The sequence below is a fragment of the Salvelinus namaycush genome, chromosome 41, assembly GCF_016432855.1.
Source record: "Salvelinus namaycush isolate Seneca chromosome 41, SaNama_1.0, whole genome shotgun sequence".
In the NCBI taxonomy this organism is placed as follows: domain Eukaryota; kingdom Metazoa; phylum Chordata; class Actinopteri; order Salmoniformes; family Salmonidae; genus Salvelinus; species Salvelinus namaycush.
The window spans coordinates 4,338,058-4,350,137 of NC_052347.1; the positions used below are offsets into that span (position 1 = coordinate 4,338,058).

Here is a 12,080-nt window from a genome sequence, read left to right on the forward strand (position 1 = left end):
CTCTCTCTATGCCCTTCATCCTTTAAGGGTTCCAGTAGGGAGAGCGATAAATGGTTGGTCTCTCTCTCACATCATTTTACCAAGGCCAAATACCTTTGCAAGAGGTTTGTGTATTTTTGGACCTTATCATAGGGATTCAATCCTTTTCTGTTCAAAATATCCTTCATGGCCGTATCCAAATAATTTCCCGCTGTTTGTCTGATATTTTCAGAACCCTGTAATTGCTGTTTAAGTCTGAACTCTTGTTGAGACACTAAGTACAAATTATTGGCCATCACACTCTGTGTTCAACCCCCACGTCTGGCAGCAATAAGGCTGGTGATGAAGGGCACGGCTATACTTAGTAAAGGTAGAAGAAAACCCCCAGACTGTTGTATGGTATGTCTTTTCTTCTGAAGACTGGCCCTTTTATTGGCATATAATATAATTCCTCCTCAGATGTAAAGAAATGAGGAAACCAACCTTTCACAGAGTTTTCAAAACCCAAGGCCTCTGGCATTTGAGTCAATCTCATGGGTAAGAAACTTAAACTGTCTATGTATCTCTGGTTGAAGGCGGGGTCTACAAAACACAAGATTTTACTACCTTGGGCTATGACCCTGGGTGCAACCCCTTGTTGTATCAAGGGGTTCAAAAGAAGATAGGAATTGTGAGCTACAAATGTGAAGTTTTTGTACTGGGGTTTTCTGAAGTGTTTTAGAAAGAGTAGTGCACAATTGGGGCCCTCTGCCGACCACTTTTCACCCTTGAAAGTCATGGTAGATACAAAAATAGGCAAATGAATCCCTGATTCCTGATTACTCTCAAAGTCATAAAACACATATTTCTCTGAATGTTCATCTTCAGCCAAGGGCTGAATATAGCACTCATGTTCCAGTTCTTGAACCACTTCAGTGTCTCTGCTTTTCAAAGTGTCACGCCCTGACCATAGTTTGCTTTGTATGTTTCTATGTTTTGTTTGGTCAGGGTGTGATGTGGGTGGGCATTCTATGTTGTATGTCTAGGTTGTCTATTTCTGTGTTTGGCCTAGTATGGTTCCCAATCAGAGGCAGCTGTCAGTCGTTGTCTCTGATTGGGAGGCATATTTAGGTAGCCTGTTTTCCTTTGGGTTTTGTGGGTGGTTGTATCCTGTGTTAGTGTTTTCACCATACGGGACTGTTTCGGGTTGTTTGTACTTTTGTTATTTCGTTCAGTGTTCTGTTTGATTTATTAAATATATCATTATGGACACTTACCACGCTGTGCATTGGTCCTCCTCTTCTTCCATCCACGACAGCGTTACACAAAGCCCCTTTACAGATTGGGCAGCATATGATACCACATACGTGAGGTTGGGAGTTGTCTATTTTTTTTACCCCCTTTACTCCCCAATTTTTGTGGTATCCAATTGTTAGTAGTTACTATCTTGTCTCATCGCTACAACTTCCGTACGGGCTCGGGAGAGACAAAGGTCGAAAGCCATGCGTCCTCCGAAACACAACCCAACCAAGCCGCATTGCTTCTTAACACAGCGCGCATCCAACCCGGAAGCCAGCCGCACCAATGTGTCGGAGGAAACACCGTGCACCTGGCGACCTGGTTAGCGTGCACTGCGCCCGGCCCGCCACAGGAGTCGCTAGTGCACAATGAGACAATGATATCCCTACCGGCCAAACCCTCCCTAACCCGGACGACGCTAGGCCAATTGTGCGTCGCCCCATGGACCTCCCGGTCGCGGCCGGCTGCGACAGAGCCTGGGCTCGAACCCAGAGTCTCTGGTGGCACAGCTAGCACTGCGATGCAGTGCCTTAGACCACTGCGCCACCCGGGAGGCTGGGTTGTCTATTTTAAGGTTGTAATTGCAATGGCATTTTGGACATTTCTTGTTAATGTCACAACTGCTTACAGATTTATATGCCTTGGGGTGCCATGTTTAAATTTGGTGTTTTTCGGAGCACGTGATGCTGCGGAGCTGAGCAGATGTTGACAAACCGAGCTCTTCAAAGTTATTCTATTATTACCTAAATAACAACGTTGAAACAATATTCTAACATTGGCTGATAAATTGTCAAGTACTTAACTTCCCAAAGAGCCATGGACTGCCGAAAGAGAGGCAAGAAGGACGACCAAAACGTCGTTGATTCCCAAGATAACGATAACGCTAGCAAGATTAGCATTAGCCCTCATAACTCAAACGACAGTTCCAGACTGTTGCTCTCGGCCTCTTGCGAGCCTGCCGACATGCTGGCTACTCTCCTCCGGGAAATTCAGGATGGTAACAAAGGTCTTTCTATGAAAATCGATAGGAGAACGGCTGAACTCCATTCTTCCATTGACGACCTGAAATCCTCCATGAATGATCTCCTTTTGAGAACGACTGAGGCAGAGTTGCGCATTAGCACAGTTGAAGACACCATCGCTCGACATGACCAGGTCTTGATACAACTGCAAAAGGACAATGCCTACCTCAAAATCAAGGTAGATCAGATGGAGAACCAGAGCAGACGTAGTAATATCCGTGTGGTGGGATTGAAAGAGGACAGCGAGGGCCGTGACCCGGTCCGTTTCTTCACTCAATGGATCCCGGATGTCCTAGGCACAATCAACTTCACCAAGCCACTGGAAATCGAACGCGCCCACAGAACATCAGCGCCGAAACCCCGGCCAGATGAGCCCCCACGGGCCGTCCTGATCAGGTTCCTCCGTTTCCAAGACAGAGAGAAGGTACTGCAACTCGCAAGAGCCAAAGGGCACATAACCATTGATGGCAAGAGGGTCAGCCTTTTCCCGGATATGAGCGCGGATCTCGCAAGACGTCGCAAGCAGTTCAGACCTGCCGCCAAAGCACTGAAGGAGAAGAACATCACCGGCTACCTCATCCACCCTGCGCGGATGAAAGTTCAGTACAAAGGCCGAAGCCATCTCTTCAACACGCCGGGAGAAGTGTACACTTTTCTCAAAGAACTGAGCAACGTCTGAGCCAGGACGGTCTCTTTGGGGGATAAGATGCAGTTTGTTTGTTTTCTCTTATCCGGACTGAACCGCTGATATCCTCCGGTCGCTATAATTGATTTGTACATTTTCAACTAACCGTATCTTTCCGGGGTGAGTTCTATTACATTTACAGGAGAGTATATTTTGGTTTAGTACATATCACTGGGCGAAGCAAATAAGTGGGTTTAGGCCCACTGCTTTCCCCCTCATTTATGTTAATCTTTCGAAAAGAGACTCAAGCAGCCCTTACCGTGGGCAGTAAATATTCAGCCATAAATATCTATTCACAACGTTTGTTTTCAATTTAGAGAGCTCGCAGGTTTTAGTTTACGCCAAGGTTTAGCTAGTAAGAGCAAGATGGAAAGCGAGCAGCAACGTATCTCTACAAGTGTATTCATGTTTGATTGTTGGGATTGTGGTTTTAGTCTAACAATCGGGGTGGGTGGGATTCTTTATTTTTTTCCCCTTTTTTCTATGTTTATTGTTTCCTTCCTAAAGAGACACATAGGTCACTTCTGTGTTCAAACCAAAGTTGAAACATTTCCTAACTATCTACATATGATAGATTTCCATTCAGTTACATATTTGAAACCCTACTATGCTTAATCCACTAAAATATGTCACATTCAACGTAAAAGGTCTTAACAGCCCGATTAAAAGGAAGAGAGTCTATACATACCTTAAGAAATTAAAGGCTGACATTGTGTTTTTACAAGAAACACATCTTACAGCCAGTGAACACAAGAAATTGAAGAGGGAATGGGTAGGACAAGTTTTTGCGTCCTCTTTTAACTCCAAAGCAAGAGGAACTGCAATTTCGATAAGTAGACACATCCCCTTCTGCGTCAGCAACACCATCTCTGATCCCTCTGGCAGGTTTGTTTTGGTGCAGGGGCATATGTTTTCAGAGTCTTGGACCCTATTGAATATCTATGCTCCTAACTTCGATGACCATATGTTTATTCAGAATGTCTTCCTTCAGGTCGCTCAAGCACCACCAGGATGGTTACTGGTTGGAGGAGATTTTAATTTTTGTTTAGATACAGTTCTTGATAGGTCCTCTGATAAACCCTCACTTCTTACCAAAGCCAGCAAGCTCACCATGTCATTCATGAAAGATCTCAATTTACTAGACATCTGGAGACAGTTGCACCCACAGGATAGGGACTACTCTTTTTATTCACACCCACACAAGACACACACACGCATAGATAACTTTTTAATATCGACACAACTGTTTCATAGAGTGTTAGATGTCGAGTATCTCCCCAGATTGCTTAGTGACCATTCTCCCCTGGTATTATCAATCTCCATTCCTACCAAGGTAAATGGAGCATATAGATGGAGACTAAATTCTACACTCCTAAAGCAACCGGAATTTTGTGCATTCATCAAAGAGCAGATCAATATTTTCACTTTGACAAACAAACCCTCCGCTCCTGACAGTTTCATTCTTTGGGACACATTGAAGGCCTATCTGAGGGGACAGATCATTTCCTATACTAAAGGGCTGAAGAGAAAACACGGTGCGGAACTGAGTGCCCTTGAATCTGAAATCTCAGAGCTAGAGAAAACCTACCAAAGAGGCCCAACTAAAGATCTATACAGGCTTTTGGTAAATAAAAAACTGAAATATAATATTCTGAACACATATCAAGCTGAGAGGGCCATCACTAAATCAAAACAGCGTTATTACGAGCTTGGAGAGAAAGCACACAAAGTATTGGCATGGCAACTGAAAGCAGAGGAAAGTAAGAGGACAATTAATGCTATAGAAACTCTTACTAATGAGATATCTTTCGACCCTACTGAAATGAATAATACTTTTAAGAAATACTATGAAGACCTCTACACTTCCCAATCAAGCGATGATCTATCAGAGATCGACTCCTTTCTCTCCTCTCTCAACCTCCCATGCCTGTCAGGGGAAGACAGCGAGCGCCTGAGTGAACACTTCTCAGTTCCTGAATTGTTGGAGGCCATTAAATCCTTACCTTCTAATAAATCTCCTGGGGAGGATGGCTTCCCTCCAGAGTTCTATAAAGAATTTAGGGAGCTGTTGGTCCCCTACCTTATGGAGGTACTTAAAAAAGCCAGGGAAGACAACTGCTTTCCAGAGTCTTTCTCTCAAGCAGTGATTACTGTAATCCACAAGAAAGGGAAAAATCCACTAAAGTGCGCCTCATATAGACCAATCTCTCTCCTTAACACAGATTGTAAACTGGTCACCAAGATGCTATCTAAGAGACTGGAGTCATGTCTTCCCCTGTTGGTCAACCCAGATCAGACTGGCTTCATAATTAATAGATTGTCCTCCAATAATCTCAGAAGGTTCTTTGATATAATTCACCTTGCTAACAAAAACAAAATACCTAGTGTCGCAGTCTCCCTCGACGCTGAAAAGGCCTTTGATAGGGTTGAATGGCCATACCTCTTTCGCGTCTTGGAAAAGTTTGGTTTAGGTACCGGGTTTGTAAATTTGATAAAATCACTCTACAAATCTCCTAAAGCTAGGATTGCTACCAACGGGATTACTTCCTCCTCTTTCCCTCTCTATAGGGGGAACAGACAAGGTTGCCCAATTAGCCCCCACCTCTTTGCCCTCGCCATCGAACCGTTGGCTGAGGCTATTAGAACGTGCCCTGACATACATGGCTTTGAGGTGGGCCCCCATACCCATAAATTATCACACTTTGCGGACGACCTTATCTTATTTCTAACAAACCCAGAACACTCCCTCTCTCACTTGCAGATCCTACTACAGTGTTATAGTTCTTTCTCTGGATATAAGGTCAATTTAGATAAAAGCGAAATCTTACCGTTGTCTGTCTTTGACCATCATACCATCAAGCACAAGTTTCCTTTTAGATGGTCGCCTATGGGCTTCACATATTTGGGCATAATGGTGGATGGTAACCTGAACAACCTCTATAAACTCAATCTGGCCAATTTGTTGCAAAAGGTGGAGGGTGACTTTTGTAAATGGATGGACTTACCTCTCACTCTACTGGGTAGAATCAATGTAATTAAAATGAATGTCCTGCCCAGATTTCTATATCTATTTCAATCTCTCCCTATCCCTGTTCCCGCAGCATTCTTTTCCTCTCTCGACAAGATGACCAGACAGTTTATCTGGCACGGCAAAACCCCTAGGGTTGGCCTGGATAAACTGACCCTGGATTACAGTCAAGGGGGCTTAAACCTCCCCAATTTTAGAATGTACTACTGGGCAGCACAGTCTAGGTTTCTGGCTCAGAGGTTTGACAAGGGTCCCTCTCCCTCATGGTTGAACATTGAAAAGCTTGAGGTAAATGATGACACTGGGGCAGAATTGTTTTACAAATGGGACAGAAAATCTATAAAAACCATCACAGACAACCCTTTAATCATACATTCTGTCCTGGCATGGTGCAAACTGCATGAGCTGTTCGGACAAGGGGGATTCCTTTCCCCTAAAACCCCTTTATGGAACAATAGATTGATTCCTATGTTTTTCCAGAATAGTAACTTTAGACCATGGTCTGATTAGGGGATCACTCTTCTGGAACATTGTTACGAGGAGGGAGTTCTTATGTCTTTTGATCAGCTGAAACAGAAATACCACTTGCCTAACAGGGACTTCTTTAGCTACCTACAACTACGAAACTTTATTAGGGTGTCTCTCAAGGGACAATGGAACCTACCTAAGATGTCACCCACCAACTCTGCCACGCAGACCAACCACTGTTCAAGACCATTTCCCGTGTTTACGATGCTCTTATGTCAGGACTAACACTGCCTGGGCTAGATAAACCCCGACTTAGATGGGAAAAAGATCTGGGTATTGATCTTGATGAGGGTCTATGGAGTGACCTATGCAGGGATGGTGTTACATCCACATTGAACTCCAGATACAGACTGATCCAGTTTAATTTCCTCCATCAGCTCTATATCACCCCAGCTAGACTGCACAAGTTCAACCCTGATATCTCCTCCCTATGTTTTAGATGTGGCTCAGATGAAGGAACATTCCTCCATTCCACTTGGCAGTGTTCAAAACTACACAGTTTCTGGCAGGGGGTATGCGATACCATATCCTCAATTCATGGGGTTGCATTCCCTTTAGACCCGGAGGTCTGTCTACTGGGCAACTTTACTAACACCAATCTTAGGCAAAGCCATACTATAAAGCTAACAGAAATATTGCTAGCGATTGCCAAGAAATGTATCGCCTTGAAATGGAAATTGGATTCCCCCCTGCCAGTTGCAATGTGGCTATCAGAAGTTAATAGTTGTATCCCACTGGAGAAAATTACTTACCGCTTGAGGAATAAGTCAAATACATTTTACAGTATTTGGCAACCTTTTATTGACTATATGGAGAATCTCCCCCCACATCACATTGAATGAATCTCTATATTATCCTTATATAATGTTTCACACGTAACGTATAATATGTAGCCTACGGCAGGTGACCATATGATCCAATGTCTCATTATAATTTTTTTTAAATTGTATGTCTGTATATATAATTATAATTTGTTTTATTTTTTCTTTCTTTGTTATGCTCATCTGTTATTGTCACTTTCCTATTGTTGTCTAATATCTTTTCACGTTTGTCTTGAATGTTGTTAATTGGAAAATGCAAAAATAAAATATAAAAAATAAAAAATGTTGGTGTTTTTCGTAGCAGTAGGTGGAACGACATGTACGATGACAATCCTCACATGGTGTTAGGTGTAAGGGCTGCATCGGACATTTTTTCGTCCTGACACACTGAACAGTTATAACGACAAGAGTACCCCCACCCCTGCCGGCTGTAGCCTGAATGACAGGATGGACACACATATTGTGCTCGTAAGAAAGCTCTGATGTTGGTAATACCATAAAAATGGTTGTTTTGCACAGAAAAGTACAGAATATGAGGATGAGGTTGAGGGTTGTTCTGGAATATCAATAGAGCTGAATTAGCTCTACTATGGTACAACACCACAATCTTGATGTTCAGCAAATTTTCAAATTTGACAATGTCAGAGAAAGCCAAGGCCTCCTGTATACCTAGACCTACAGCCGTTTGGAGCTCACTAACCTTTTGTAAAGCTTCTAGATCAGTACATTCAAGGTTGAGTAAATGTGACAGGCCTATTGCAAAGCATAACTGATTGCTAGGATTGTAAACGTTTAAGAGGTCTGCTTATTTTTGATGATTTCTGAATGCATGAGACTATCAAGTTTCCTTCTCTGACCCCCTCCGCCTAGGGGTTGGCGGACTATTTGTACAACAAGTTCTAAGGTCCTATCAGCTATGATGGATAAATTAGATTGAACAAGATGTTCCAGCAGGGCTATAAATTGTTCAAGATCTGCTTCACTTTTGGGTAAAACAAGAGATACTGTGTTTTGCATACTATCGCCACATATTTCAAGCTGTAAGACATCCCGAGGTTCGGCAAAATGTGTAGCCCTTTTTAAAAGTTCTCCCAGAGTATCCGAAATCATCACATAAAAAACTGCATAATCATGGCTTTGATTCATACATGTGAAATAAAAAAACGGACAAATCTCTGTATTGTTAAATTTATTGCGGTACAGAACACAGACACTTCTATCAATACCATCCCCCCTCTGATTTATTACACCATTTTTCAATTCATCAAAAGCATCATGTGGTTGCTCATTGTCATCAGGTATAGGAGTTATAAGAGGTGTGTGTGTGTGTGTGTGTGTGTGTGTGTGTGTGTGTGTGTGTGTGTGTGTGTGTGTGTGTGTGTGTGTGTGTGTGTGTGTGTGTGTGTCTGCTGAAGGCGGTGTGCTCTCATTCATTTGGTTAATTAAGGATATGAGTTCAAGGGGAACCTGTGATAATGGGTGTTCATGTGTAAGGGTTATAGGAGGTGAGGGCTGTTGTGGGGGGGGGGGGGGGGTTGGACTTCTCTTGTTAATTTGGTTAATTAAGGAGATCAGTTCTGGTGGTATTCTAGAAGTATCCATGTTACATACGTTTTTTTATCGTTTGTTTGGCCGTTTTTTAATCAGATCGATGCTTAACAAGCGTGGCATTATTTTATGCCAGAAGGATAGATCTTGACTGTACTGACGTCTTAGTAAAGCAACCATACGTGTGTGTGTAGCTGAACCTCTCTGGCTTTTAGAGCCCTGTAAAAGGCTGTGAGAAACCTATCTTGAAGTTCTATTTCAGGATCAGTGTCCTCATTGATGCTATCTTCAATGACTATTGGTTCTACCTCGGAATTGATTGTATCAAGCTGTTGAGTCGCATCATACATCAACACATCATCCTCATCATAGCGCAACCATTCATCAGCAACATAATTGACCTTAGCATCCTTGACATTAACACCATTGAATGTATCAACAGGCGTAGATGTTTTACTCTTGTATGTCATCAGCGTCCTCTTCCTCCTCTTCCCCTTGATTTATTGGGTCTTCTATGTTTGTATACCCCTGGGAGGAGTCTGAAAGAAAAATATACAGTTGAAGTCGGACGTTTACATACACCATGACACTACAGTGGTAGGCTTGATTACCAACAACGACGAGACGGCCTACAGGGAGGAGGTGAGGGCCCTCGGAGTGTGGTGTCAGGAAAATAACCTCACACTCAACGTCAACAAAACAAAGGAGATTATAGTGGACTTCAGGAAACAACAGAGGTAGCACACCCCTAGCCACATCGATGGGACAGTAGTGGAGAAGGTGGAAAGTTTTAAGTTCCTCGGCGTACACATCACGGACAAACTGAAATGGTCCACCCACACAGACAGCGTGGTGAAGAAGGCGCAACAGCGCCTCTTCAACCTCAGGAGGCTGAAGAAATTTGACTTGTCACCAAAAACACTATTTTACAGATGCACAATCGAGAGCATCCTGTCGGGCTGTTTCACCATCTGGTACAGCAACTGCTCCACCCACAACCGTAAGGCTCCCCATAGGGTAGTGAGGTCTGCACAACGCATCACCGGGGGCAAACTACCTGCTCTCCGGGACACCTACACCACCCGATGTCACAGGACGGCCAAAAAGATCATCAAGGACAACAACCACCCGAGCCTCTGCCTGTTCACCCTGCTATCATCCAGAAGGCGAGGTCAGTACAGGTGCATCAAAGCTGGGACCGAGAGACTGAAAAACAGCTTCTCTCTCAAGGCCATCAGACTGTTAAACAGCCATCACTATCATTGAGTGGCTGCTGCCAACATACTGACTCAAATCTCTAGCCACTTTAATAATTAAACATTTGATGTAATAAATGTATCGCTAGTCACTTTAAACAATGTCACTTTATTTAATGTTTAGATACCCTACATTACTCATCTCATATGTATATACTGTACTCTATACCATCTACTGCATCTTGACTATGCTGTTCGGCCATTGCTCCTCCATATATTTATATGTACATATTCTTATTCAATCCTTTACACTTCTGTGTAAAAGGTAGTTGTTGTGAAATTGTTAGATTACTTGTTAGATATTACTGCATGGTCGGAACTAGAAGCACAAGCATTTCGCTACACGCGCATTAACATCTGCTAACCATGTGTATGTGACCAATAAAATTTGATTTGATTTGCCTTAGGTTGGAGTCATTAAAACTTGTTTTTCAACCACTCCGCAAATTTCTTGTAAAAAAACTATAGTTTTGGCAAGTCAGTTAGGACATCTACTTTGTGCATGACACAAGTACTTTTTCCAACAATTGTTTACAGACAGATTATTTCACTTATAATTCACTGTATCACAATTCCACTGGGTCAGAAGATTACATACACTAAGTTGACTGTGCCTTTAAACAGCTTGGAAAATTCCAGAAAATGATGTCATGGCTTTAGAAGCTTTTGATAGGCTAATTGACATCATTTGAGTCAATTGGAGGTGTACCTGTGGATGTATTTCAATGCCTACCTTCAAACTCAGTGCCTCTTTGCTTGACATCATGGGAAAATCAAAAGAAATCAGCTAAGACCTCAGAAAAAAAGACCTCCAAAAGTCTGGTTCATCCTTGGGAGCAATTTCCAAACGCCAGAAGGTACCACGACCATCTGTACAAACAATAGTACGCAAGTATAAACATCATGGGACCACGCAGCCGTCATACTGCACAAGAAGGAGACATGTTCTGTCTCCTAGGAATGAACGTACTTTGGTGCGAAAAGTGCAAATAAATCCTAGAACAACAGCAAAGAACCTTGTTATGATGCTGGAGGAAACAGGTACAAAAGTATCTATATCCACAGTAAAACGAGTCCTATATCGACATAACCTGAAAGGCCGCTCAGCAAGGAAGAAGCCACTGCTCCAAAACTGGCATAAAAAAGCCAGACTACGGTTTGCAACTGCACATGGGGACAAAGATCGTACTTTTTGGAGAAATGTCCTCTGGTCTGATGAAACAAAAATAGAACTGTTTGGTCATAACGACCATCGTTATGTTTGGAGGAAAAAGGGGGAGGCTGCATGCCGAAGAACACCATCCCAACCGTGAAGCACGGGGTGTGGTAGCATCATGTTGTGGGGGTGCTTTGCTGCAGGAGGGACTGGTGCACTTCACAAAATAGATGGCATCATGAGGAGGGGAAATGATGTGGATAAATTGAAGCAATATCTCAAGACATCAGTCAGGAAGTTAAAGCTTGGTCGCAAATGGGTCTTCCAAATGGACAATGACCCCAAGCATACTTCCAAAGTTGTGGCAAAATGGCTTAAGGACAACGAAGTCAAGGTATTTGAGTGGCCATCACAAATTCCTGACCTCAATCCTATAGAAAATTTGTGGGCAGAACTGAAAAAGCATGTGCGAGCAAGGAAGCCTACAAACCTGACTCAGTTACCACAGCTCTGTCAGGAGGAATGGGCCAAAATTCACCCAGCTTTTTGTGGGAAGCTTGTGAAAGGCTACCAGAAACGTTTGACCCAAGTTAAACAATTGAAAGGCAATGCTACCAAATACTAATTGAGTGTATGTAAACTTCTGACCCACTGGGAATGTGATGAAAGAAAAAAAAGCTGAAATAAATCATTCTCTCTACTATTATTCTGACATTTCACATTCTTAAAATAAAGTGGTGTTCCTAACTGACCTAAAACAGGGATTTTTTACTTGGATT

General features: G+C 42.8%; 1 pseudogene; it reads left to right on the top strand.

The window, feature by feature from the left end:
- The window catches only part of LOC120033953, a 33,903-nt pseudogene that overhangs the window by 10,315 nt on the left and 11,508 nt on the right, over positions 1 to 12,080 (top strand).